The following is a 27951-nucleotide window of genomic DNA, read 5'->3' as shown; positions in this document are numbered from 1 at the left end:
TTGTAAATATCTTCTCCCATTCAGTAGGCTGCCTTTTCATGTTGTTGATAGTTTCCTTCACTGTGCAAAAGCTTTTTAGATTGATGTAGTCCCATTTGTTTATTTTATTTTTTCTATGTTTCCCTTGCCTGAGGAGACATCTAAAAAAATATTTCTAAGACCAATGTGTAAGAGTGTACTGCCTCTGTTTTCTTCCAGGATTTTTATGGTTTCAAATCTTACATTAAAGTCTGTAATCCATTTTGAGTTTACTTTTCTATATGGTATGAGAAAGTAGTTCAGTCTGATTCTATTGCATGTAGCTGTCCAGTTTTCCCAACACCACTTGCTGAAGAGACTATCTTTTCTCCATTGTATATTCTTGCCTCCTTTGTTGTAGATTAACTGACCATAAGTGTGTGGGTTTATTTCTGAGCTCTCTATTCTGTTCCATTGATCTATGTGTCTGTTTTTGTGCTACTACCATACTGTTTTGATTACTGTAGCTTTCTAGTATAGTTTGAAATCAGGGAGTGTGATTTGTTCTTCTTTCTAAAGTTCATTTTGGCTATTCAGGGTCTTTTGTATTTCCTTACATGTTTTAGAATTATTTGTTCCAGTTGATAGAGATTGCATTGAATCTGTAGATTTGCCTTGGGTAGTATGGTGATTTTAATGATATTAATTCTTCCAATCCATAAGCGTGGTATATCTTTCCATTTGTTTGTGTCATCTTCAATTTCTTTCATCAGTGTCTTATAGTTTTCTAAGTCTTTTACTTTCTTGGTTAGATTTATTCCTAGGTGTTTTCTTCTTTTTGATTAAATTATAAATGGGATTGTTTTCTTAACTTCTCTGATACTTCACTGTTAGTGTATAGAAACACAGCAGATTTCCATGTATTAATTTTGTATCCTGCAGATTTACCGAATTTATTTTTCAGTTCTAATAGTTTTTGGTGGGCTCTTTAGGAATATACATGCTTACCAAAAAAAAAAAAAATATATATATATATATATATATATATATACACAAACACACACACATATAATTAGGTATTATATATATTTTATATACATAAATATAATGAAATCTGCAAACAGGGACAGTTTTATTTATTGCTTTCCAATTAGATTCCATTTATTTATTTATTTATATTGTCTTATTGTTCTGGCTAGGACTTCCAATAATTTGTTGAATAAAACTGGTGAGAGTGGATATCCTTGTCATGTTCCTGATTTTACAGGAAATGCTTTCAGCTTTTCACCACTGAGTATGATGTTGGCTGTAGGTTTGTCATATATGGCTTTTATTATGTTGAGGTATGTTCCCCCATTCTCATTTTGTTGAGAATTTTGGCCATAAATGGATGTTGAATTTTGTCAAAAGCTCTTTCACAAACTTGTGATAATCATATGACTTTTATTCTTCAATTTGTTAATATGGTGTATCACATTGATTGAATTGTGGATGTTAAGCTATCCTTGCATCCCTGGGATAAATACTTCTTGATCATGGTGTATGATCCTTTTAATATATTATTGAATTTGATTTGCTAATATTTTGTTGAGAATTTTTGCATCTATTTTCATCAGTGGTATAGGCCTGTAATTTTCTTTTTTTGTGTGGTGTCTTTGATTTTGGTATCAAGGTGATGCTGGTCTTATAGAATGGGTTCAGAAGTGTTCTATCCTCTTCAATTTTGGAATAGTTTGAGAAGGTTAGGTGTTAACTCTTCTTTAAATGTTTGGTAGAATTCAACTTTGAAGCTGTCTGGTCCTGGTGTGTTCATATTTTCTATTTTTCCCTGATTTAGTCTTGGGAGATTATATTTTTCTAGGAATTTATCCACTTTTTTTTTTTCTTTTGGTATGTGGGCCTCTCACTGTTGTGGCCTCTCCTGTTGCAGAGCACAGGCTCCGGAAGCGCAGGCTCAGCGGCCATGGCTCACGGGCCCAGCCACTTCGCGGTATGTGGGATCTTCCTGGACCAGGGCACGAACCATGTCCCCTGCATCGGCAGGCGGACTCTCAACCACTGTGCCACCAGGGAAGCCCTATCCACTTCTCATAGTTGCCCATTTTATTAGTGTATAATTGTTCATAGTAATCTCTTTTTTAAAAAAATATTTATTTATTTATTTGGCTGCATCAGGTCTTAGTTGTGGCACGTGGGATCTTTGTTGTGGCACGTGAGATCTTTTGTTGCAGTGCATGGGCTCTTTGTTGCAGTGTGTGAGCTTCTCTTCAGTTGTGGCACATGGGCTCCAGGGCATGCGGGCTCAGTAGTTGCAGTGAGCAGGGTCTAGAGCGCGTGGGCTTAGTTGTCCTGTGGCATATTGGATCTTAGTTCCCTGACTAGGGATCGAACCTGCGTCCCCTGCATTGGAAGGTGGATTCTTAACCACTGGACCACCAGGGAAGTCCCCATAGCAATCTCTTATCCTTTGTATTTCTGTGGTGTTGGCTGTAACTGAGTTTATTTATTTGAGCTTCTCTCTTTTTTTCTTGATGAGTCTGGCTAAAAGTTTATCAAGTTTGTTTTCCTTTTCAAAGAATCAGCTCTCAGTTTCATTGATCTTTTCTATTGTTGTATTTATAAAGGCTCTATTTCATTTATCTTTCTCTCTGATCTTTATTATTTCTTTCCTTCTACTAACTTTGGGTTTTGTTTGTTTTTTTTCTAGTTCCTTTAAGTTAGCTTGTTTATGTGAGATTTTTCATTTAATGTTTTGACATCATATTTTACATCTTTTTGTTTTGTGTATCCCTTAACTACTTATTGTGGAAATAGATGATTTAACTACTTTTGTCTTTTAACCTTCATACTGGCTTTGTAAGTGGTCGATCTACTTACTACCTTTACTGTAATTTCACCAATGAGATTTTCCTTTTCATTATTTTCATATTTCTAGTTGTAGTCTTTTCTTTTCTGCTTAGAGAAGCTTGTTTAGTGGTGGTGAACTCTTTTAGCTTTTGCTTATCTTTAAAATTCTTTTTTTAAAATTAATTCAGGGCTTCCCTGGTGGTGCAGTGGTTGAGAATCTGCCTGCCAATGCAAGGGACACGGGTTCGAGCCCTGGTCTGGGAATATCCCACATGCTGCGGAGGAACTGGGCCCATGAGCCACAGCTACTGAGCCTGCGCATCTGGAGCCTGTGCTCTGCAACAAGAGGGGCCATGATAGTGAGAGGCCCGCGCAATGGGATGAAGAGTGGTCCCCGCTCGCCGCAACTAGAGAAAGCCCTCGCACAGAAACGAAGACCCAACACAGCCAAAAATAAATAAATAAATTTAAAAAAATTAATTCAATCACTGATAAGTGTTTATTGAGTACATATTATGTGTCAGACATTGTGTTGGGTGCTTGAAATAATGGTGCTAAGCTTGGGGATAATTATTGCTGTAGCAGGCAAATTAGCTCCCTAGTATCTTTTTTTAAATTGAAGTATAGTTGGGAATTCCCTGGCATCCCAGTGGTTAGAGCTTAGTGCTTTCACTGCAGTGGCCTGTGTTCAATCCCTGGTTGGGGGGTACTTCCCTGGTGGTCCAGTGGTAAAGAATCTGCCTTACAATGCATGGAATTCCGGTTCAATCCCTGGTTAGGGAACTAAGATCCCACATGCTGCAGGACAACTAAGCCCAGGCGCCACAACTACTGAGCATGCATGCCTCAACTAGAGAGCCTATGTGCCGCAAACTACAGAGCCCACGTGCTCTGGATCCCACGTGCCACAACTAGAGAGAAGCTCGCGTGCGCACCTCAACGAAAGATCTCGCATGCCTCAAATGAAGATCCTGTGTGCTACAACTAAGACCCAACACAGCCAAAAAAAAAAAAAGAAATTGAACTATAGTTGATTTACAATTTTGTGTCAGCTTCAGCTGTACAGCAAAGTGATTGTGTTATATATATATGTGTATATATATATATATATATATATACACACACATACACACACACACATACACACATATATGTATATTCAGATTCTTTTCCATTACAGGTTATTACAAGATATTGAATGTAGTTCACTGTGCTATGCAGTAGGACCTTGTTGTTTATCTATTTTATATATACTAGTTTGTATCTGCTAATCCCAAACTCCTAATTCATCCCTTCTTCCCACCTCTTCCCTTTGGTAAGCGTAAGTTTGTTCTCTATGTCTGTGAGTCTGGCATAAGTTTGTTCTCTATGTCTGTGAGTCTGTATTTGTTCTATAAATAAGCTTATTTGTATCATATTTTAGATTCCACATATAAGTGATATCATATGACTTATTTCACTTACTGACTGACTTCACTTAGTATGATAATCTCTAGGTCGCTCCTTGAAGAGAACCTCTACAATTGTGATTATCCTCCCATTTGTGGGTTGCCCACCCGGGAGTGTGGGTCTGGACGGGACTGCAGCTCCACCTCCACCCCTCCTACCCTCTCGTCACTCCTTCTTATATCTTTAGTTGTGGAAAATCTTTCTTGCTAGTCTTCAGGTTGTTCTCATAAGTAGTTGCTCCGTAAGTAGTTGTAATTTTGATGTGTCTGTAAGAGGAGATGAGTTCAGGTCTTCCTACTCTGCCATCTTGGCCACACCATTGAATATTTATATTTAGAACTTTATATCCAGTTTTCAGGAGGATTCTTGGCCTGAATTTATATTACCCTATACCTCAATTTCCTTTTACAGCATTTCCTAAGCTTCTCTGCTCACTAGAAGGTCATTTCACAATGTAGTAGTTTTATTTTTCTGCTGTGTTGACTTAATAGAGAGAAAGACTGGGAAAAGTGTTTTTGCTGGCGGGTTTAATACAGTTTAAAAATTACATATTTTGGGGGAATTTGCATGTATGCCAAGGTTTTCTTGTAATGATAAATAAGTAGGCATAGAAAAAAAATTGAGAAACTGGTTAAGAGGTTCACAAAAGGCGCTCATTGAGTATTCTGGAACTTAAAGACTCTTTCTGAATCTTTTTATGTGTTTATTAGTGTTCCTCATTATGGATTTACCTCTTTTTGTTAACAGTCAGGTTTCCATGAAAATTCAATGTATTTTGCAGTTTCTCAGGCTCACAGCTATTGGAGCTAAAACCCATCATAGATAATGTGGAATTATCAGTGCTTCCTCATGAGGTTTAATGCATGCGTATTTTAGTTGAGCATGGGCTGGAGGAAAGTATGGTCTACAGTCATTTAATCACTGAAGTTTGTAGTATGTGATATGGACAAAATTTTTATTTTTTGCAGGACTTGAAGGCTCTTTTGCATGTATTCAGTTTTGAAACAATAAAAAAAAAACCTCACTGCTGTCTCCACATTTACTGCAGGACAGTACTTGCTTGGTTGTGCCAGGAGATGCCTGAGTGATACCTAGAAGCTGGAGTCTGTGTATGTGCTTGGAGCCCTGAGGACAGGCAGAGGAACCTGCTGGAATAAGGTTGTTTTTCTCAACCCTGAAGCACTGGCAGTCTCTGTCCAACCTCTCCCAGGAATGAGCCTAGTGAGGGGAGAGGTTGTGATCTGCAGGAGAGCAGGGAAAAATGCATGCGCGACAAATGTGGACGGTATGGAAGAGGTATAACAAGAAGATGGTTGGGTGGAGGGAAAGGGAAGGTTTTTGTTTTTTGATTCAGAAATATGTATGTGAATGGTGCCCTCTGGAGTTGTGCTGGACACAGCTTACATGGCTCTGTACACAGAGAGGCCTGATTAATGGGAGGTGCCGATACCTTCGTAAGTGGTGAAGTGCTACTGGGGATACAAAGGCAACAGGTGGCCACTGCAGTTTGAAATCCCAGTTGCTGGGTTCTGCCAGCTGAGGGGGTAAAAGCAAGGACAGGAAGCTTCAGCAGCCAGTGGCCACAGATAAATCTACAGCTGAGGACCTCTCTTGGCCCCTCTATGCAGGACAGAAAGCTTCCTCAAGTCTCTTGAAACTCCACAAGGCAACAGACCAACGTCTCCCTGGCCCAGAAGAATTAGCTGCATTTGGCTTCCTAGTGCAGATGAAACAGCTGGGTCCAACTCTTATGGGTCAGGGCCTGGCTGGAATTATATGCAAGGGTGGTTTGACCAGAAGCTTCTGCATTTCTGGCTGGCTCCCAGGTGATGCAGATGTGGAAGATGGGTCACACTTGGAATAGCAAGGTTCTAGTTCTTTGTGGCTTCTACTATGTTGCCATTTTTTTTTAAATTGAAATATAGTTGATTTACAATGTTGTGTTAGTTTCTGCTATACAGCAGAGTGATTCAGTTATACATATATATACATTCTTTTTTTAATATTATTTTCCATTACGGTTTATCACAGAATACTGAATATAGTTTTCCCTGTGCTATACAGTAGGACCTTGTTGTTTATCCATTCTCTATATAATGGTTTGCATCTGCTCACCCCAAACTCCTACTCCATCCCTCTCCCATCCCATTTCCCCCTTGGCAACCACAAGTCTGTTCTCTGTGTCTGTGAGTCTGTTTCTATTTCATAGAATTTCATTTGTGTCATATTTTAGGTTCCACATATGAGTGATATCATATGGTATTTGTCTTTCTCTTTCTGATTTACTTCACTTAGTATGATAATCTCTGGTTCCATCCATATTGCTGCAAGTGGCATTATTTCATTCTTTCTTATGGCTGAGTAATAGTCTATTGTATATGTGTGTCATACCTTCTTTAACCATTTGTCTGTCAGTGGACATTTAGGTTGTTTCCATGTCCTGGCTATTGTGAATAGTGCTGCTATGAATATAGAGGTGCTTGTATCTTTTTGAATTATATGTTTGTCCAGGTATATGCCCAGTATTGGGATTGCTGGATCATATGGTGACTATTTTTAGTTTTTTAAGGAACCTCCATACTGTTCTCCATAGTGGCTGCACCAACTTAACCTTCTCATCAACAGTGTAGGAGGGTTCCCTTTTCTCTACACCCTCTCTAGCGTTTGTTTGTAGACTTTTTGATGATGGCCATTCTGACTGATGTGAGGTGATACCTCATTATAGTTTTGATTTGCATTTCTCTAACATTGATAATTAGCAGTGTGGAGCATCTTTTCATGTACCTGTTGGCCATCTGTATTGTCTTCTTTGGAGAAATATCCTCATACTTTTTTATAGCTTTTATTTCATCTCTATTTTTTGATCAATGCCTCTCTTCCCTCTCAACTGTAAGCTCTGTGAAGGCAGGAATAGTGGTGATTTTGCTCATGCTGTCTCCTGAGCATGTGGTCCCTGTGTGGGGTAAGTGGTCCATGTCAGATCCCTTACTTAGAATTCGGTGTTGCACTTTGCACAACACCATGCACTTGACCACACTACTTCTAGGCCATCCTCTATTACTTCTTTGGTTAGCCGACTCCTGGTTGCATGGGGAGTATAGTTAAGTGAAATCTACAAAAGATCGCAGACCTCAGCCCTCTTAGCATTTCTCTGAACATGTACAGCAACCCATTTCCTCTGTTTATTGGAAATAATGCCTTGTTTATTGCATTAATATTGTCTATTTTCCCTCTCGAGAAAGTTTGCTCCCCAAAGGCAGGGACCTTATTTGTCCTATCCCCAGGCCTGTGATAGATAGAATGAGTTTTTTCTCCTCATTGCCATCAAGACCTGAAAGTCTGGGTCATCCTGAGGCTGCTGCTCCATGCAGATGGGTCATTAATGTTATATAGCTAATAGGAAGTTTCAAATGCTGGGGAGTCAAGAAGGGGCTCATAGGGAGGGAGTATAGAGAGGAGCCTGCTGTCTGGCTCTGAGCACTGACTGCTGGCTTTGCTTCTCATTAGCCGTGTCATCTTGAGCAAAGTACTCAACCTCACTGCATCTTGTTTTTCTGTAAAACAAAGATTATAATACTACTTAACTCTTATTAGAGTTATTGTGAGGATTCAGTGAGACTGTTGATGTAAAGCATGCCTTGCACAGTGCCTGATGAGTGGTCAGTGCTCAATAAATATTACCTGTGGTCAGTGTCATTAAACCTGTTATGTTGCTCTGTCTACTTGCTGGTAAGTAGTTATACGTGTGCCAGTTTTCAGTTTGAAGATCACAGCTAGATCTTTCTCATAGTATTGTGTTATTTGGGGAAATCTCATATTTGGCCATGAAATAAATGTAGAGGCTAGCAGTTCTGGCCATATGAAGTTTTCTGAAAACATTGGTGAACAACAACCCAGGATTCAGCACAAAAAAGTAAATGCTCATTGATGTTAAATACAAAGGAATATAAGTCAGAAAACAAACACATCTATCATACTGGAGTATTTAAATGCCTCTCATAAACACTTAAGATTCTCATTAGTCCAACATCAGAAAAATGATAAATATTAATATTTGTCATCAAAGGAAAGCTTAGAAATCAAAGCAGAGTAAACAACTGTTGTATTTCAAGGATTACATAATACTGAATGAATTTTAATTCAATATCTCCTAAACTCTATTTTTAAGATTTCTCTATACGACACTTTATTTTTATCCAGTACACAAACTAGGAAAGATGTGCATTTAATCAGAAAAGACTCAAGGGATTTGCTGATTTAAAGACCTGGGCTCTGTTGTGTTTTGTGTCTATAAAAGAGACCCACACGTGCCTGAGCCAACCTCCTTCTCCATTGATCTCCATCTATTTTAGGAGAATCATATTGGAAATTGGCTCTGGGTAGATTATGAAAGGGCACTGGGTGCTTTCGCCTTTGCTATGGATTCTTTCCCCCAAGCTTCTCTATTCTTCCCAGTTCTGAATGTGCCCGAAAGCATGTACAGCATCCCCCAGGGTCAGGAGGGAGCAGAGGGAGAGATGACAGGCTGGCACCATCACCCTGCAGCTGTCAGGCTCTCCCTTCCTTCTTTCAGCATCTGAGATGGCTGACTCAGTGTGAGAGGGCCTCACCATGTCACCACAAGAACGCAGTCCTGGGAGTCGAGAGACCTGGGTTTTAGTTCTGGCTCTTTCACTGCCTTATGAATGTCGTGTCTTCTCTCTGGGCCTCCCTTTCCACATCTGTCAAGTGAGGGACTTGGATCTGATAATTCTGAAGTCATGTGCTCTCCAACATGCTATGACCAAGTGGAGAGCTTCAGGGATCTGATAAGCCTTTCCCCTTATCCTCTGCACAAGGGCATTTGCCTCGCAAGGCAGGCTTCAGGGCCAAACAGACCTATATCTTGCCTTAGCTAATTTAGTTAAGTACTCAGTTTTCTCATCCACTAAATGGGAATAGTAGAAGTTGTTGTAATCACAAGTGATGATGTTTGGAAAGCATCCAGTGCTGTTTGACACATCACTGGGATTTAATGATGCTGCCATTTTGTTATTATTATTATGTTGTTATTTTGTTACTGTTATATATTATGTTTATATCTTGACTCAGTATTTTTCTGTCTCTTTGTGATTCGGTTCCCTTTTCTAAAAAATGGAGATAATAAGAGAATCTATCTCACTGGTTAATTGTGAGGATTAAGTGAGATAATACATGAAAGTACATGGGGTGCTTCCTGGTATATAATAAGCACCAAATACACACTAGCAATGATTTTAGCTATCATTTTTTCTTTTTTTAATTAGTCACAATACCTTAAATAAAGTAAAGAACTAGATGAGACAAGGTGACTGAGAGCAGTTACCATCTCTAATACACATGCTGAAGCAGATTTCCCAGTTGTCTAAAAGACCCAACATTTTCCCTAAGCATCTCATTTATCATAGGGAACAGTAAATAAATAATGTCAAATCTATAATTGAAAGTCAAATATCTGTATCCAGCATGAGTTCTTAAACCTGGATGCTGGAGTCTCTTTAACATCAAATGTTCCATGTATATATATAGGAAACAAAAACACTAATTGGAAAAGATATCTGCATCCCTGTTTTCATAGCAGCATTATTTATAATAGCCAAGACTTAAGTGTCCATTGACGGATGAGTGGTTAAAGAAATTTTGGTATTTATACATACAATGGAATATTATTCAGCCATAAAAATGAGGAAATTCTACCATTTATGACAACATGGATGGACCTTGAAGGCATGCTAAGTGAAATAAGTCAGACAGAGAAAGATAAGTACTATATGATGTCACTTATGTGTGGAATGTGTTAAAAAAAAAAAAAAGCATTCCCCCCCCCACCGCAAACCTACACCAAACTCATAGGAAAAGATTAGATTTGTGGTTATCAAAAGGTACAAACTTCAATTATATGATAAATAAGTATTAGGGTTGTAATGTACAACATGATGATTATAGTTAGCACAGCTGTATGGTATATGGGAAAGTTGTTAAAAGAGTAGATACTAAGAGTTCTCATCACAAGGAGAAATTTGTTTTTTCTTTTCTTTTTATTGTATCTTTATGAGATGATGTTAACTAAACCTATTTATGGTGTTAACTAAATGGTGTTAGATGGTGTTAACTAAACCTATTTATGGTAATCATTTCACAATATATGTAAATCAAACCATCATGCTGTACACCTTAAATTTATACAGTGATATATGTCAATTATTTCTCAATAAAACTGGGAAAAAATGCAATATAGCTACAGTGGAGAAATGGAAAAATAGAGGACAACTAAAACAGGGGAACATAGATACTTCTGGGGATGACAAGTGGAAATTAGGAAGAAATGAGGCAAGAGATTTTTTTTCCCTAAAGTCTATGTGTTGCCATTTGATTTAAGCTATTATATATTTTAGCTTATAATAAGTAAAATTTATTTTGCTAAAAGTAAAAAAAGAGAAGAATCTAATGTTCCAGGTCCATGCTGTATCTCCACATATGGAAGAGATATATTAGTTAGAAGAGACGTTATTTTTTATCAGGTTACTATGGGCCAGGCACTAAACTAAGACCTTTGTGGGGATTCTCTCATTTCATCCTCACAGCAACTCTAGGGGGTAGATACTCTTATTATCCCTGTTTACAGATGAGAAAACTGAAACACAGAGAGGTTAAGTATGTGCTTAAGGATACCCAGCTGGCAAGTGGTGGTGCTGGGATATGGATGCATGTTATATGACATGGGAGAGAGTTTAAGCTCTACTAGCTGATGTCCTCAGCTGGTCAAGAAGTCAAACCTGCTTGGTGGCTACTCTTTCTGTAGTAATGAAGTCTGTTGGATCAAGACAAGTATGTAAATGGACTTGCTTTTTACCAGTGACATAACAAATTAACATTATTCGTATTGTTTCCAAGATCATTCCATTTCATGTAAGGGAATGAATTTCAGTATGGAATAGACTTATTTAAGGAAACATCAATATTTTTCTCAAATTGGCAGCATCAAAACTATATTTATGGAATTAAAACATATTGCATTTATATAATGCAAATTCACTTGGAAACAAGATTTCTTTATCTTTTTCTGTAACTTAGCTTGCAGCTGTTGGCATCAGTCTATTTTTAAAACACAAAAATAAATTGTTTCTTGTTAACTCCATTGGATCTGCAGGCAGATAGTAGACAGAGTTGCTGTCCATGAGGCCAGCATCTTGGTTAGAGGGCCCAGATTATTCTATGAGAAGGTGGTATTTGGAAAAAAAAAACCTTTTCTTACCAACTGCATAAGAAAATTCATTTTAGGAAATAAAAAAAGACAAAAATGCTCAAAAGTAAAGTAACATTAGCATTTCATCCCCTCATTATAGCACTATTAATATTTCAATGTAGGGATTTCCCTGGTGGTCCAGTGGGTAAGACTGTGCTCCCAATGCAGGGGGCCCAGGTTCGATCCCTGGTTGGGGAACTAGATACTGCATGCCAACCTAGAAGTGTGCAGGCTGCAACTAAGAAGTCTGCATGCTGCAACTAAGAGTCTGTGTGCCACAGCTAAGACCTGGTGCAGACAAAATAAATAAAATAAATAAATATTTAAAAAATATTTCAATGTATACACTTTCCATCCTTTTTTATTGCGTATGTAAGTTCTAAGTTCTGTTAGCTTTCTAAATTGGGATCACACTTTATATGTAGTTTTGTTACCTTTTTTTTTACTCATCAGGGTATTGTGTGCATTTTGCCATGTCATTAATGATTGCAAAGTACCCTTACTATTAGAACCTGCAACCTATCCTAATTGGTCTTTTTTTAATTTTTAAATTTAAATTTAAATTTTTGGCTGCGGTGGGTCTTCGTTGTTACACGTGGGCTTTCTCTAGCTGAGGTGAGCGGAGGCTATTCTTTGTTGCGGCGTGCGCGCTTCTCATTGCGGTGGCTTCTCTTGTTGAGGAGCACGGGCTGTAGGCGTGTGGGCTTCAGTAGTTGTGGCTCGTGGGCTGTAGAGCGCAGGCTCAGTAGTTGTGGTGCATGGGCTTAGTTGCTCTGCGGCATGTGGAATCTTCCCGGACCAGGGCTCGAACCTGTGCTCCTTGAATTGTCAGGCGGATTCTTAACCACTGTGCCACCATGGAAGCCCCTATCCTAATTGTTTAACATTAGGTTTCCCCCACCTCTACTTCTGGTATATGTTAGCGAAGAATATTTGCATATATGCAAATATTGCATATAATTACATATATGCAATATTTGCATATAATTACATCCACTATTCTTTTCTTAGGATACGTTCTCAGAAGTGGAAATGCTGGGTTATATGGTAAGCTGTAGGAGTAAGTATCTAGTTTTTCTTCACTGCAGACAGTGCTCCCCTGCGCCCCTAGAATCTCCACTAACAGCTTCTCCTGGGATCTTTTTCCCAGGAGCTTCAGAGAAGAGACTATGGAGCAGGAAGGTGGTGGGGCAGTTAACAACATCTGTTTTCAGTTTCTACTCATGGACCAAAATAAACATGTTGGGTTGCCAGTACCAGCCTTAACATATCCTCTATTATTTGATATTTAACTCTGTCAGCTCAGAATGCTTTCAGCTGCACGTAATAGAAAACTTGACTTATGGTGGCTTTAAAAAATAGGGGATTATTTCTCCCACATAATAAGAAATTTAGTGGGCTTCCCTAGTGGCGCAGTGGTTGAGAGTCCGCCTGCCGATGCAAGGGACACGGGTTCGTGCTCCGGTCCGGGAAGATCCCACATGCCGCGGAGCGGCTAGGCCCGTGAACCATGGCCGCTGAGCCTGCGTGTCCAGAGCCTGTGCTCCGCAACGGGAGAGGCCACAACAGTGAGAGGCCCCGTACCGCAAAAAAAAAGAAAAGAAAAGAAAAAAAGAAATCTAGAAATGTGTGGTGGCTGTGGCTTTAGTTCAACAGCTCAGAGATGTCAAGGAGAGTGTGTCTACAGTGTTCTTGGCCTTTTCTTAATGGTCACAGGATGGCTGCGGCTGAAGCAGGCATCATACTTGTGTTCAGGGAGTCAGGTTGGGGTGTCAGAACACAGATGAATGAGACACATTTTTGACCCTGGGTGTTGTTAACCTGATTTTAAAAGTGGTGCTTTTTTCTCTTATTGCGAAGTAATATATGTTCATTATAGAAAATGTATTTCAATGATAATCTTACCACCCAGATGTAATCACTGCTCTCATTTTGGTGTTTATCCTTTTAGTTTAGTTATAAATGCACAAAAAAGTGGGATTTTTGAGTTATGTACTGCCCCCATAACTGGCTTTTTAAATCAGCATCCATCTCACTGCCTAGCACCCGGTAGATGGTTTAAAGATTTTACTGGAAATTTAATGAATAATTAAAAAAATACACTATGAATATTCTTTTTCTGTATCTCTGAGTAGTCTTTACAGTATATATTTTATAGTATAATTTTTAATAGCTGCATATCCCTCAACTGTTTGAATGTTTCATGATTTATTTGACTCAATCTCTGTTATTTTACATGTAGATTAAAAAAAAATTTAACTATGACAAATAATACTGCATTGAACATCTGTGTGTGTGTGTGTGTGTGTGTGTATGTGTGTGTGTACACAAATCTTATTTCCTTAAGTTCCTTTCATAAGTGGAATCACTGGGCCCAACGAAATGCCAATTTTACAGTCCTTGATTTATGTCATCAAATTGCCCTCTTCAAATGTACCATTTTACTTACCCCCAGCAATGTGAGTTGTTATAACCTTGTTTTAGTTTTTTATTTTATTTATTTATTTATTATTATTTTTTTGCGGTACGCGGGCCTCTCTCTGTTGCGGCCTCTCCCGTTGCAGAGCACAGGCTCTGGACGCGCAGGCCCAGTGGCCATGGCTCACGGGCCCAGTCGCTCCACGGCATGTGGGATCCTCCCGGACCGGGGCACGAACCCGTGTCCCCTGCATCGGCAGGTGGACTCCCAACCACTGTGCCACCAGGGAAGCCCTAGTTTTTTATTTTTAATAGACATTTTTTTTGAGTTGGTAATATATTTGTCTGATTCAAAAATCAAGACAATGCAAAAGGCATAAAGTGGAGTTTTACTCCTGTTCCTGTCCCCATACTCCCATCTCTGCCCCCATTTCCCTTAGGGTAGCCACTTTTACTAGGTTCGTTTGCATGTTTTCAGTATTTTTAATGCACACAGGCAAATATGTATATAAATTATTTCCCTTCCTTTCTTACCCAAAAAGTAACACACAATATACACTGTTCTGTATTCTTGCCTTATTTGGTTAGGCTGCTATATAATGTTCCATTATGTGAATATTCTGTAGTTTTATTTATCTAGTCTCCTGTCTAGCTTTATTTGAGACCTGTGTCTTTTCAGCAAAACCAGGCCCAAGTGAACTACGTTATTCTGGCCGTGCAGCTACACCACAAATAGGAGTAGGAAGCTATATCTTAATTTCCTAGACCTACTGCCTGGCTTGCTGCACATTTTGACTTAGCCTCCCAGGGTGTAGTCGGCAGTGTCTGAAATATACTGAATCCAAGAAGGGAGAGAATTGCACAGGTAGGTTTATCCCCTTTGAAGACCCACTGGCTTGTCTTTTTTCCCTAGCTGTGATTGTGAGATATTTTCATGTTTTAGTTTGGGTAAAGAGTAACCCCCTCCATTCTCATCCAAGGGATGGTAGCTCCCATAGGAAATTATGTCTTATTTTTTAAGGAATTCATTGCCACAGAGTGCCAGGTGTATGGTATGCTCCCTCAAGAGGCTCTGGGGAAGAATCCTTCCTTGCCTCTTCCAGGTTCTGATGGCTCCAAGCATCCTTTGGCTTGTGGCTCCATAATAATTTACTTTACTTGGCTTTCTCTGTATCTTCTCCTCTTCTTTCTCAAATCTCTATCTGCCTTTCTCTTATAAGGACACGTCATTGTTCTTAGGGCCCAACCAGATAATCCAGGATGACCTCAAATCAAGATTCTTAACTTAATTCTTTTCGCAAAGACCCTTTTTCTGAATAAGGTAACACTTGCAGGCTCCAGGGATTTGATGCAGACATATCTTTTGGGGGCCACCATCCAGCCCACTACGGGCTTTGAGTCTAGCACTCTGATTCCAGAATCTGTGCTGTGCCCTGTTAGACCATATCCTGTGAAGTGCCACAGAGAAAGTCTGTTTTCTCTTCCACATGGTAGTAAAAGGCTAAGGCTTATTTGCTCAGTGTTGTATCTTCATCGCCTTGCACAGTGCCTTTTGCACAGAGGAGGTGCTCAATAAAATGAAATGGCTTTAATCACCGAATTTCCATAGAATTTATGAAGGCAGTTTTCACGTCTCTTATTGCTTTCCTCCAGGCTGAATATTCCCCAGGTACTTCGGTTGTTCCTTATGTGAAGTTTGGAGCCCCCATCTTTCTGGTTGCCGTCCAGTAGGTACTTGCTAATTTGACCAGTCCTCCTCTTAATATGCCTTCCAGATTGAACTCTTGATAAGATTTAAGTAACAGGGTAGAATGAGACTATTAATGCTCATGGTTTGTACACTATAATTCTTAAAGTAGCTCTAGGTTGTATTCATTTTAGAGTAGCTGCTAAGGTCATTTCTGGTAATAGCTAAAGACAAAAAAAAAAAAAAAAAAGAAAGAAAGAAAAGAAAAGAAAACTCTGCCATACTAGTAGTCCTACTTAGTCATTCAGTTTTTAGGGCCAAATACAGCCTCAGTTACGCTAATGCAAATTTTATCGATTTTGGATTCTTGGGATGGATTTTGAATTTGGAAAGAAAATGGTCCAAATGTCACATTCTAGGGTTTAGTAGAAAAGGCAAGCGTACTCATTAATAAATCCAGTTTTCTCTCTCCATTCCATTTTGTTGAATCCATGGAAAAAAGTTGTATGTTTTAAAAGACTTGAGTGATGATCCAATACAATTTTCTGCAAGAATGAATCAGGATTTTCATGACAAAATATTAGAGAAGAGAATGTTTTTCTTCTTAATTTCTACCTGCTGTGGCCTGAAGTTGGTAGAGTTTTTTTTTTAATTTTTTTTATCACATTTACCAACTGCTTGTGTTAATTTTCATGTACTTGTACCCTGAACAAATTTATGCTCTTGGTGTTGTGTGTGCTGCAAGTTTCACTGCTGTCAAAACATGTTTTTAAAAATAACCCATGGGTTTTAACCAGTACAGTCAAGACAAATTAGGTTTTTTACGAAGTAAAATCCACCTTAATATTTAGATCAGCAAGATGTTGTTATGACTAACTTTTGGCTTTATGTGGTAAGATAGGACCGAGGCATACTAGAGGCATACTAATGCTTTATAAGTTTTTCTTTCAATCAATTAATTTTTTAAACTAGGGGTTAAAACAAGGAAAAGATAATAACTCCCGGGGTGGGCTCCATGTCTTCATTTACTCCATTATACCGTCTGCATCTTGAAGCCTGGTTTCTTTGAAAGGAAACATTTTGCAGAGAAAGCCCTCTGCTTGGAACTCCTCTCCCTCACTCCTTACCTGGCTACTATTTCTACCTGAGGCTATAGCTTAAATGTCTCTTCTGCAAGGAAACTTATTCTGACCAATAAGACTAGCAGTTCTTATCTTATAAGCCCCCTTGTACTTCATTTGCAGTCTTCATTACATCAGTTTCAATCACCTTGCTAATATTTGTCTTTTACTCCAGTCTGTAAACTCTATGAGGCAGGGCTGTGTCTGTTTCCAACGCTCTCCCTAGATCAGTGTTTGGCCCATAGTAGATGCTTAGTAAGTTTTTGTTGACTGATTGGTCAGAGGCTGCAAAAGTCATTTAAGGGCTAATTTTAACAATATTTGCATTCTCTCTCTCTCTCTCTCTCTCTCTCTCTCTCTCTCTCTCTCTCTCTCTCTCTGTGTGTGTGTGTGTGTGTGTGTGTGTGTGTGTATACTAAGCTAATAACAATGAACTCTTTCTTTTTTTGGGGGTGGGTGGGTACCACTGCATCAAATTACTGAAGTAGAAATAGAAAAAACAGTTGACATTCTGTCTTAAAGTGACTATGGATTTGACCCACTTCTACTCTAGTAATGTCATCACGATTGTATCTCATTGCTGTGGGTTCTTGGAGGCTGACAGGCAGAACAAGTTGCTTCAGCTCACGGTCCTCATCTGTCATACAGAACAGCTTGCAGAATCTTATTATGTGAATGAAATATGGAGAGAGAGATATTTTTCTTCCTGGGCTATCAGGGTAATTGAAAGTAACCGTATCAGGGCACAGGGGGAAAATGCAGGAAAATAGACTGCTTTTGTGAAGGGCAACTCATCGGCTCTCAGAACTGCAGGTATCTAGCCTCCCAGGGCAAAGTGTTTCCTTTTATCAAAAGGCCTGAGATTCAACATTCTTTCAGTGAGGAAAATGCCTTGGTTCATGTTACCACCCCTCAGCTGCCTGATGAGATGCCACCATCATGGTGCCTTTGGAGGTGTATCCCACCAGATGCAGGGCACGAGCTTGGTGTGTTCTTTAGCCAGGGAAGAAAACCGTTTTAGTATTCCAGATCAATAAAGTATAGTAGAAAATTGGAAATGTGCTATGAAAAGTCATTAACCAGAGAAATTCTACTGTTCCTGAGTTTTGGATCAGAAGAAATAATAACACTTGACTGCTTTTCTAGTTTATATTTTACAAGCTTGGCCCTGGTGCAACGGAATATCAGATAATACTGTATCAGTGACACTTTGCCTTCTAAATCGTTGGTCCTGTACATATAAATTGAGCTTTATAGAATAGTTTTAGTTCACAGGAAGCTTCTTACGTAACACTGATCGAAAGCACTAATGTGGTGACGCAAAGCAAGGCACACTTCAGCAGTCATTCAAGTGATGGCTTCGTTATATTTTGAGATAGCTTTAAAATCACTTAGTCGAACAAAACTCTAAAGTACGGTAACTGCCAGGTTGCTTTATCTAATTTATGAAACGGAGGCAAAGGAAATCAACAATAACCCTCCATTTACCATGATTAGATTAGCTATTACTGAAACTGCAGAAAGTATATAAACCTTTACTTTGTGTTCACTTGAATTTGGTTATTAAGCTTTGATGGAACTTTCATTTAACCAAATGCCTTTGTTTACAACAATAAGCATGTTAAATCTTTTGTGTTCTGAATTTGATATGAGCATTTTAGTACATGCCTCCTGCAAAGGCATGTTAAAGTTACAGATTCTATTCATTTGTGTTCTGTCAAACATTATCAATTCAATCTAGTTAGGGTCTTGTTTTTCTTCCTGACTTTAAGAAATATATCTTTTTTCTATAAGCCTTCTACTTTTTCAAGAATATAACCAGGCATTAACAAACATGAAACTACTTCTCAGAGCAGCTTCATAAAAATTGATTTTTCAAAATTAAATAAGCATCTGGTGGGCTGAAAATGCTTTATACCTGATATTTAAAAGATATTTTGACTATTGCCAAAAGAAATCAATTTCTTCATGCTGTCTCCCTTGCAGATGCCGTCATATGCCGCTGGGTTGTGTAGAGCACAGGCTCTAGAGGGAGGCAGGTTTGGATTTGCACCTCACCTCTACCACTTACCTGCCTGTGACCTTGGACTTCACCTCTTAGGGAAATCAGTTAACTCTAATCACCCTCTCCTCAGTGTGTAATTGGGTTCATAATAGTACTTATAGTGTTTGTTTTATGTGAGGGGATGCATGTAAAGAACTCAAAAACCTGACTGTTATTATAACTTGTGTTTGTGTGTCTGTGTGTGTGTCCATACTCTACATACATGTTATCAACTTGACTGAAAATTTACTGATTTTAAATCTGGTTATAATAATGGAAATGCTGTTATCCTTTCAGGACTTAATGTTCTAGTATCATGACCATATCTAGAAGTGACATGGAGCATAGTTATCATTTTGGATCTATTCAGAGCCATTGCTTGAAAACAAGTCACTGGGAAGGTGGCTATTTCTTATTGCTGAGATTGGAACCAAATCCATATTCCAAAGGAGTCTTTACTTGAAAAGTGGAACTTTATTTCAGTTCTTTTAAATTGATGTAAAAGCTGAGATAAAGAGTGTTTTAAATACGTGAAATAGAAATACATGGCCTTTCCAATAAGAAGGGCTCCTGTTGACAATTTGCTGTTGGTTTTTCACTGACTTTATCTGTTTCTCACATCTTTTAAGCTTCTCTCTAACTGCCTTGTTCTCTCTACACTTTCCATCTTCATCTCTGTCCTTTATATCCACATTTTTGGGGTAGTGTAGATGGGTTTGGAGAAATCCACACTGTGTCACCCAGCATCCTTTAGACCAGTAATCCATACAGGAGTGATAGGAGTTCAGGCTAGGAGATCTGGTCTTTGATATTGGGTTTCAGCAAATTTACACAGTAATTATGGGGATGGAATTTTTCTCCTCATGTGTACCATCTTCTGTCTGCTTGAATAATGAGTCATAGAAAAGTGAAAACTTCTTTAACTATGAAAGTTTCAGCAAGAAAAAAATGTTAGGCCTTTGGTGTTAGTATAATGCAAAATAAGATAGCATTTAAAAAGTCTCTTCTTCAGCATCATATTGACAGTGCCCCTCACTTGAGTCAGGGATTGGGGACTTACTGAGATACACCATCTGGCAGAATACGGAAGGCCAGTCTTGTGCCAACTGAAAAAGCTGCATCAGTTCCAACTCTTGTGTACTTTGCACATTATTGGATGTCTTGCAAAACGTTTATCACTTTTTAATTAGGAAGGACTAAGGGATTTTAGTACCCCAAAGAAAATGTCCGCAGCCCAAAGATAGAAAAGTTATCCAGTGGATCATAAGGGGCAGTAGGTGTTTCACTTTGAGCTTGCACAGAAACAAGGACAGTTTCATACTAGGATCTTTGTTGGGGGGCATGTATCCTTGGTCTGTCTGAGCAGAACTGGGGACCTGGTCTTTCTATTATTCTGACAGTTTCCCCAGCTTGTTTCTCTTGCAGCATGGCCAGGCCTTGAAAGCACATGCCAAGAGATCAACTCTGTTCTGCTTCTTGGCCTATCATGTAAACTGTGGCCTGTCATGTTCATTAAAATGAAAATTTGTCGAATGGAATTTGCCTGACTGGCGGAATAGTTTAAATGTCAGATGTTGTTAGGCCTGGATATAAATATTATGTTTCTATTGTTAATTAATTGCAGCGCCTCAGTACCAGTGATCCAAAATCCAATTTAGTCTGCAATAGGCCTGTGGATAAGGGCCAGAGACAATGAATGCAGAGGGAAAAAATGTATTCAGAGTTTCCATTGTATCCGTCAATGTCCTCTTAGAAAAATAGCAAATTTTGGTGTGTCATTACAGTTTAAGAAGGGCAAAACAAGACAGAATTAGGACTCATTGTCTTTTGAAACCTCTCAAATGTTACTTACTGTTGCATCTATTCCACTGCTAGCCCTGAGTCTGTCCCAGCATCAGAATTCCCAAAAGATGCCACTCTGTCCCCTTTCTGGGACTCCCCCCCACCCACTGTTTACATCTCTTTTGAGTCTGTTGTTTTGTTCCCCGCTCATTTCAGATCTGTAGAACTGAGGTGTCTAGCCCCGTAATCAATTCTCTTTGCAGTGTTCATTTTCCTCTCTTCCACTTACCATCAACCCTTCCTTTCTCTTTCTTTTTGTCCCTTGTTTTGGTCCCCAGGCTCAACAGCCTGTCTGTCAAGTCTGCCACTGTTTGTTAAGATCATTTTGCTTCCAAATTGAGCTGGTAGCTGAATATCACTCGGAATATCGCTGCTAGAACTGTCTGCATTACAAAGAGGAGCAGAAATCTTGCTGCTGGGGCCCAGACCTCAAAACTGACTGTTGTTGCAAAGCCGTGAGCCAGCAGGCGTTTGTGGCTGCCATTCTCAACCAATATTTTGTTGAGTACTTGCTGTGAGCATGGCATCTGACCCGGCCACCTCTCTGGGTTCCAAAGGCAAGTGGATATGCCAGGCGGAGGAGGACTAATTAAGACTTTGGAAGGCAGGACTAATGTGGTCCAATGGTCAGGGGCCCTCATTTAATTCCTGGCATCCTGGTCCCTGCCAACCTCGTTCTGTCCCTGTGATTATGCCAGCTGAGAAGCAGGGAAGGGAAGATGAACTTTGGTTTGCTCTGAGTTTCCCTGTCCAGCAGTGTCTATCAGTTTAAAAATGAGAGGGAAGGAGGCCAGAGAATCTTCCAGATGGAGAGTTCAGAGGAGGGCACAACCAGACTCCCTCTCAGCAGTGATGTCACTGGTCCAGGAGCCTGCTGCCTGACCCTGTAGTGGAGTGGAGTGGGGGCTGGCAGAACAGTCACCCTTGGCTTAGGGTGGAAGCAGATTCAAACCAGGCACATGCAGGCCACATGGTAGAGGCAGAGCATTTACCCTGAGGACTGGCAGTCTGTTTGGAGGTGGGGCCCTTCATTCTGGACTCCTCTTAAGGGCGAGATCCCCAAGTTACGTAGACAACTGCAGAAACCGAATGGGGAATTGGTGTTCTCCAACCTCTCTGTTTCTTCCTTTAGCATGAATCAGCTGTGTAAGAAAGGTGACCTTAGATAGGCTGGAGGCAGCAGTAACAGCACTAGCCCTACATCCTTGGATGGACGCACATGTGGACAGCAGTTCCAGGCAGCAGGGGTTTGGTGAGGACACAGTGCACTGACACTTGCCACACCTCGTGGTAGCACAATTTTTTAACTAGATTCCGTGTTCATTGAAAAGTATCCATATGGATACTCCAGGAACAGGGTTTTGCTCAAACAAGAACTGTTTTTTAGACTAAGGCGATCTGAGGTCTATGAAATTCTGGAATGATAACGAATGAGGCTAAACACTGAATATCTGGCTTAACCTTACTTAAAAATTGATTATTTTAATGTTACATCCATACAACCTCAGTTTCTCTCTGAGATGAACCTCTTTGTCTCAAATTCAGGTTATTAGAGTTTGGGGAGGGTTTGTGCTATTGGGAGCAGAACTGTTTGACTTGAAATGTCATCTCATTCTAAGAAAACATACTAGGGCCATGTTAGGGCATCCCTGTGCAAATGTCACGTTGTCTGAGTGTCTCCTCCTAGGATTAGACTAGCCACGGTGCTTCCAGCCCTGTCTTACGGTCAGACAAAGCCACTGACTTCCCCCACAGCCAGGGTGCCAACCTGGCCAGGGTCATGCTCCCCGAGATTTCATGGAATTTGATTTGTCTCTAACTCTCTGCATGTTAAGATGCTAATTATTGGTTGACTGGTATTCTGCTCCTCAGGTGTCACCTAATGATTTTCCAGGGCTCATGCTACTTGGCAAATTTATTTTTTCAATGCCTGGCAAATATTACAGCATTGAACAGGTGTGGTGAGGATGAGTGGTGTTATATTCTGTGTGTGTGTGTGTGTCTCAGGCCACAGAAGTGTAGACTTCTGTAGAGAGATATCTTTTTATCTTAAAAAAGCCTAGAGTACAAATTAAGAAAATGAGAAAGAAAGAACAAAAATAAAAAGCTAATCTCAAGTAAAGAATTTTCAATGTTTTCAACAATAACACAAACATAATATTCCTTTAAGCAAATTTCCTTGGGTGTATGTTGACACTGTCTTAGAGGACGTAGATTCAACAAGGAGCAAGAAGGGTGTAGTCTGAATCACCACACCTGTAAGAGGTTCTTTTAAAGACGTTCGATGCTTTTGTTTGAAATAAAAATGAGGTGCTGGCCAAAAAAAAAAAAAAAAAAGATGTTGTCTGTATCTTTGTTGAACTTAGGGTCTATTGGAAAGACTTTCATTTACATTTTGACAATATTGATCAGTTATCCATGTGAATAACAAAACTAAGGAATATTCCGATCTCCTCCCTCAACTCTAAATACATCAGTTTCACAAATTCTGAAAATTACTCTTTAAGAAATACATGCATATAAACTGAAATAAAATTTCTGGGAATACATCTGAGAAGTCTCAGGTTTGGGGGATCTTTTCTGTTGTTTGTTGTGAGGGTTTAAATCAGTCTGCAGATTCTCAAATAATTTCATGTGTTTAAAATATTCATTTATCATCAGGTAGTTTAACCAAGGCTACGTTTTCCAGCTGCCTGGTTTTCACCGATATGTAGAAAAAGGTTTAAGAATCTTTTCTTAGTTGAAAATTGGCTATCATTTGAAAGAATGTTGCAGTAATTCATCTGCAGCAACAGCTCACTGAGCATAGCACAAGAACAGAAATGAGGGCTGAATTTATTCACTGTCTTCTTTCTTGTGTCTTAATTCCTGAGTGAACAGACTTCTTTCCTAGGTATATACATAATTGTTAAAGACTTAAAGGTCAATAACCAATCGCTTAATGTGGCAGTCAAGTCAGGTGAGGGCTGCAGAATGCAGCAGTGGATGCAAATCTCTCAGTTCCAGGCAATGTTGCCTTAAGGAAGGTGCAGTTGGATGGTTCCCAAAGATAGGTTTTAATTGGGGGAAGATAAATCACAGTCAAAGGAGGTTTTCATATTTGAGAAAGATGTTTGTTTAAATTCAGGCCAGTATTTACCTGGAGGCTGGATAATGGAGTGAGGGGCTTGGTGTTGAAAAAGGTTTTCTGGGCAGCTATGCTCTGGAAAACCACTCAGATAAATCAGTATGTTATTGGCCTGTACTGCTCTGCCTCCATGATTATGTCTTTTGGGAGCAGCTAAAGCCTAAACCTCTTTGGATTCATTTAAACATAATCTGTGTCTTGCAGAAGGTCATATGAAGGTTAGAGAGTCCACCTGCTCTACAACAAAATGGGGATGAGTTAGGCATGAGGGGAACTGGGAAAGGTATAATGCATTGTAGCTGCAGGTGAAAATGTTTTCATGGACAGTAGAAGTTTATGTCTTTGGATTTGGGGGTCAAGGTAAACATGGGAAAGAGAGGACTAGTTTGAGTGGCTATTCTTGACTTTTGTCCAGAGATTAAGTACTTTGGGCACTAGAGTGAGAGTTTTCTGATTCTGACCTGCTCCTACTTCAGATATCTAGCATACATAAATGGACAAATGTTTGGGTGCCAGAGGTATACACAAAGACTGTGGAATCCACTTGTGCAGCTGACTCTTGAATACGGAGGGGGTTAGGGGCGCCGAGCAGTTGAATATTTGTGTATAACTTATCATCAGCCTTCCATATGTGTGTCCATATCCGAGATTCTGCGGATTCAATAACCACGAAGAGTGTAGTACTGTAGTACGTAGTTATTGAAAAAAAATCCATGTATAAGTGGACCAGTGTAGTTCAAACATCCTGTTCAAGGGTCAGCTGTGCTTGTTTATTCAACAAGTATTGACTGAATGACTATTTAGTGCTAGCATAGAGTCTGGGGCTCACAATGCCCGGGCAGGGTGAGTTTGGTTTAAGCAATATAAGCCATAGGTTTTAAAGAGCTTAGACGTTCATTAAGGTCATAAAATATAAACACAGGAGAAGGTAATAATTTAAGACAATAGCATGCATGCCTGTCACAAGGCATTCTACGATTAAGGAGACAACAAAGCTCTGTTTTAAGATCAGTCCCACTACCTGTCTGTCCCTTTACCTTTCTGGGAGCGAACCTTCAGTACTGGCTACCCTTTCTCACTCTTCTGCTTTCAGCCTCTTAGTTTCCACTGCTCATCTGCTCATCACCTTGACACGTGCTCAGGTTTTTTCTGTTTACGAACTGTACAAAGAAAGCCTCTTTCAGCCCTTTCTCCTCCAGTTGCTACTCTTTCCTCTCCTTCACACCCAAACGTGTCTAATATTGTCCTCACTGTCTTCATTTTAATGATTTCCACTTCATTTTAATGATTTCCATTTTCCAATCGACTCCAAACTGAATTCTGTCTCAGTCCACAGAACAGTTCCTCGTTCAGTTCCTCAATGACGTTTACATGGTAAAAGGGACAGAGCTGGCGCAAAGCCATTAGCGCGAGAGCCTTAGCGCGAGAGCCATTAGCGCGAGAGCCATTAGCGCGAGAGCCATTAGCGCGAGAGCCTTAGCGCGAGAGCCATTAGCGCGAGAGCCATTAGCGCGAGAGCCATTAGCGCGAGAGCCATTAGCGCGAGAGCCTTAGCGCGCCATTGCCCGCCGGGCAGAGAGTGTGCTGAGAGGAGGCTCGAGGCCTTCTCCCCAGGCCCCTCTGGAACCCGGCCTCGGGACCGGCAGGTGACCTGGGGGGCCCAGGGACAGGACTAGGGCTGTGTCTGCAGAGCTCCAGAGCCCTCGCCTCGGCCGCCCACTGGCGGGGCCCAGGCCTTGAAGTAGCAGCGGACCTCTCCCACGTCCCCACCTCTGTGACCTAATGGCAGTGGTTGCAGTCTTCATGGGTCCCAGACCATGGAGGCCTCAGCAGCTGGAGTATACGGACACTGCCCTGAAGGTAACAGCTTCACCCCAGCCACCATGTTGTGATGAGAGGCACACGCCATGTAGAGGCCACAAGGATGTGTTACAGCTGATAGCCCTAGCTAAAGTCTCAGCTAACCCTCAGCAACTGGCAGGCATTTGAGGGGATGAACCTTCAGATGATTCCAGGCCCCAGCTTTCAAGTCTCCCAGCTGAGGCCTCAGGCACTGTAGCATACAAAAAAGTCGGCTCACTGCACCCTGTCAAGATTCTTGTTCCATAGAAACCATAAGAGATAATAAATTATTATTATGAAGTCATTAATTGTTAGGTAGTTGGCTTTGTAGCAATATGTAGTCAATGCAAATGCCTATTTTATTATTACTAACTTGTATTTTGCCTAATATTAACTTACTTCCACCAACTTTCTTTTGGTTCATATTTGCTTGGTATATAGTTTTCTGTACTTGTCCTTTCAAAATCTCTTTCTGTCTTAGATGTGTTTCTTATAAACATCACATAGCAAGGTTTAAAAAAATTCATTTTGAAAAAATTTTATTTTAACAGATGCATTTAATCCACTTACTCTGATTACTGACATATTTGAACTTCTTTTAAATATTTTGTGTTTTCTGTTCACTGTGTTTTCCTTTGTTTCCTTCTCCATCCCATTCCAGTCTTCTATAGAAAGAGAATTGGTTGAGTTTTCTATTCTCTAGATTGTTCCCTTCACTGGTTTGGATACTTTAATTCTTATGGTGATTACTCTTATGTGTTTTAAAATCGTGAAATAGAATATACATACAAAATAATTTTTGAAAATGTATATCTACAGTTTAAAGAAAATAATAAACTGAACATCCAGATACCTGTCCCCAAGCCAAGAAATAGAGCATTACCATATTCCAGAATCCTCTTAGACCATTTCCCCATTACAATCTCCTTCCTCACTCTCAAGGTAAATATAGCCTGAATTCTGTATAAATCATTCATTCCCTTGCTTTTCTTCATAGTTTTTGCCACTTACATGTAATATTTCAAAACAAGATAGTATTTATTTTTGCCTTTTTGAATATGTTATATGCGGAATAATATATACAGTCTTTTGTGACTTGCTTCTTTTGTTTTACATCATATTTTTGAAAGGCATACATGTTGATGTGTGTAACTGATTCATTGATTTCTCAACTCAGTGTAATATTCCATTGTAAGAATCTATAAAAATGTGTTTATTCATTGTACTGTTAATACCTGTTTCTGTTTTCAGTATTTCTTGCCATTCTAGCATTGATGCTAGAAACATTCTTGTACATGTCCCTTTGAGCATATATGAAAAGGTATCTTTGGTTATGTACATAGAGAAAGAAACGCTAGTTATCTTTAACAAGTTTATCAGTAGCTGTAATGCATATTTTTAACAACTTAATCAGTATCTTTTCCTCCTAAACAATTCATTTCCCCTCCTTTATTCCATATGATTGTGGCCAACCACTCATTTCATCTTATTTGCAAACCCTAAAAATTGGTCATTATTGCTATTGTAGGTTTTTGACAAGCAGGGTTTAGTAATTTTTATCCAATACCCATTATTTATTTATTTATTTATTATTATTATTTTTTCTCAAATTTGCTTTAATTTTTAAACTTTATGTAATAATATACTGTGTTTCAGGAAATGTTAGAAACACATTTTTTTTTTATTGGAGTATAATTGCTTTACAATGGTGTGTTGGTTTCTGCTTTATAACAAAGTGAATCAGTTATACATATACATATGTTCCCATATCTCCTCCCTCTTGTGTCTCCTTCCTTCCCACCCTCCCTATCGCACCTCTCCAGGCAGTCACAAAGCACCGAGCTGATCTCCCTGTGCTATGTGGCTGCTTCCCACTAGCTATCTACCTTACATTTGGTAGTGTATATATGTCCATTTGAATTTACTAGATTTACTGTCATACTTGCTAATTTATTTGTTCACCATTGCTTTTTGTTCCTCTTTCCTTCTGGGATCAATTTCTTATTATTCAAGTATATCTTTTAGTATTCCTTTCAGCAAAAGTAAACTACTGTGAGCAGGAAATAATATTTTTTTTTTCTGAAAAATGTCCTTATTTCTCTCATTCTTGAATGATAATTAGTTTAGCATGGCTATAGAATTTTCCTTGAATTTTTTTCACTTGGAACTTAGGACATGTCATTCCACTGCTGTCTTGATTTTATTTTTGCTTATGACAAGTTGTTTTGCAAGGAGTCTATTTTTTCTCTCTGGTTGGATTTAAGGCTTTCTTTCTATCTCTGGTGTTCTGCGGTTTCCTTCTGTTGTATCTACCTGTAGATTTGCTTTTATTTACCTTGTTGAGGTCTTGGT

General features: G+C 39.4%; 1 protein-coding gene across 35 annotated transcripts in view; it reads left to right on the top strand.

The window, feature by feature from the left end:
• Nucleotides 1-27951, top strand: part of FHIT (fragile histidine triad diadenosine triphosphatase) — a 1451597-nt gene that overhangs the window by 7871 nt on the left and 1415775 nt on the right. For 2 of the 35 annotated variants that reach the window (XM_067755008.1, XM_067755002.1), the window contains exon 2: nt 19086-19189. The exons of 32 other annotated variants lie outside the window; for them this stretch is intronic. The gene's annotated coding sequence lies outside the window, so the exon portion shown is untranslated. Of the gene's footprint in view, nt 1-5302; nt 5413-19085; nt 19190-27951 lie in introns of all 35 variants that reach the window. One more of the 35 variants, XM_067755003.1, reaches the window with a different exon arrangement.

This window comes from Pseudorca crassidens, chromosome 10, assembly GCF_039906515.1.
Source record: "Pseudorca crassidens isolate mPseCra1 chromosome 10, mPseCra1.hap1, whole genome shotgun sequence".
Classification (NCBI taxonomy): domain Eukaryota; kingdom Metazoa; phylum Chordata; class Mammalia; order Artiodactyla; family Delphinidae; genus Pseudorca; species Pseudorca crassidens.
Note: the sequence above shows the minus strand (reverse complement) of the source record. Positions and strands in the feature narration are given on the sequence as shown.